The sequence below is a fragment of the Eimeria mitis genome, genomic scaffold (genome assembly GCF_000499745.2).
Source record: "Eimeria mitis Houghton genomic scaffold, Emh_scaff1293, whole genome shotgun sequence".
NCBI classification, from domain to species: domain Eukaryota; phylum Apicomplexa; class Conoidasida; order Eucoccidiorida; family Eimeriidae; genus Eimeria; species Eimeria mitis.
This window is the reverse complement of record NW_013568629.1, coordinates 10,083-11,913: the sequence shown is the minus strand read 5'-3', so window position 1 is coordinate 11,913 and position 1,831 is coordinate 10,083.

The following is a 1,831-nucleotide window of genomic DNA, read 5'->3' as shown; positions in this document are numbered from 1 at the left end:
CACAGCGTCAGCAGCAGCCGCAGCAGCAAAATGCCTTCGCCGAGGCAGCAGCAGCAGCAGCAGCAGCAGCTGCTGCTGCTGCTGCTAGCGGAGCTGTTCCACCAGGGCATGCAGCAGGAGCAGCAGCAGCAGCAGCAGCAGCAGCAGCAGCAGGAGCAGCAGCAGCAAAGACAGAAGCTGGAGACGAGGCGTGGGATCCATCTCTAGGAAAACGCGGCGCAGCAGCAGCAGCAGCAGCAGCAGCAGCAGCAGCAGGAGTTGATGGTGGTGCTGGCTGGGGTGTAGGTGTAGGAGGCATCGCTAGCAGCAGCAGCAGCAGCAGCAGCAGCAGCAGCCGTCGTCGTCGTGGGCGTGCTCAGTCTCGGGAGGCGTATTACGCTTCTCACTTACCCCGGAGCAGCAGCAGCAGCAGCAGCAGCAGCAGCAGCAGCAGCACAGCAGCAGCAGCAGGAGAGAGAAGCAGTGGGTTTAGCCTGCGAGCCCGCAGCAGCAGAATATCTTATGCTTCTCTAGACTGCAACGACGATGACATAGAGGAGGATAGCGACAGCAGCAGCAGCAGCAGCAGCAGCAGCAGCAGCAGCAGTAGCAGTATGTATACAAGCACTACAGCAACCGCATCAAGCAGCAACAGCAGCAGCAGCAGCATAAGCAGCAATATAAATAGATACGGAGCAGCAAGAGGAGCTGGGGGAGAAGAGATAGGGGCCCTTGGTGGGGCTAGGGTTGTGGATAGGGTGCTAGATAGCAGAAAGAGAGAAGACGGCGAGGATGAATATTTAATAAAGTGGTTAGGTTTCTCTCACATACATAACACATGGGAGACATATAATAATATAAAACCACTGCTAGGAATAAAAAAATTAATTAATTTTATTAAAAAAAAAGAAAAAGAAATACAGCTTTGTTCGGGTGTATTGACACCTGATGAAATCGAACAATTACAAATAGATAAACAAATGCAAAAACAACTCGATGAGGATGCGCTTATTGCTGAAAGAATTATATACAGATGGTGAGATATATTTATTTATTTTATTTTATTTTGTTTTGTTTTATTTATTTTATTTATTTTGTTTTTTTTGTTTTTTGTTTTGTTTTGGTTTGGTTTTTTTTGGTTTTTTTTTGGTTTTTTTTTGTTTTGTTTTAACTCGATGAGGATGCGCTTATTGCAGAAAGAATTATATACAGATGGTGAGATATGTTTATTTATTTATTTTGTTTTGTTTTGTTTTGTTTATTTTGTTTATTTATTTATTTTTTTATTTATTTATTTGTTTATCTATTTTGTCTTAGTTTGGTTTTTTTTTGTTTTGTTTTGGTTTTTTTCTGTTTTGCTTTAACTCGATGAGGATGCGCTTATTGCCGAAAGAATTATATACAGATGGTGATATATTTATTTATTTATTTTGTTTTATTTATTTTGTTTTGTTTTGTTTTGTTTTGTTTTGTTTTGTTTATTTTGTTTTAGTTTGGTTTTTTTTGTTTTGGTTCGGTTTTTTTTTGTTTTGTTTTGTTTTAACTCGATGAAGATGCTCTTATTGCTGAAAGAATTATATACATATGGTGAGAGATGTTTATTTATTTATTTATTTATTTATTTTGTTTTATTTATTTTATTTTGTTTTGTTTGTTTTGTTTTGTTTTTTGTTTTGTTCTAGTTTGTTTTTTTTTTGTTTTGTTTTGGTTTTTTTTTGTTTTGTTTTAACTCGATGAGGATGCGCCCATTGCTGTTATTTATATATGGTGATATTTATTTCTTTTGTTTTATTTATTTTATTTATTTTACTTATTTTATTTTATTTTATTTTATTTTGCTTTATTCTTTTGT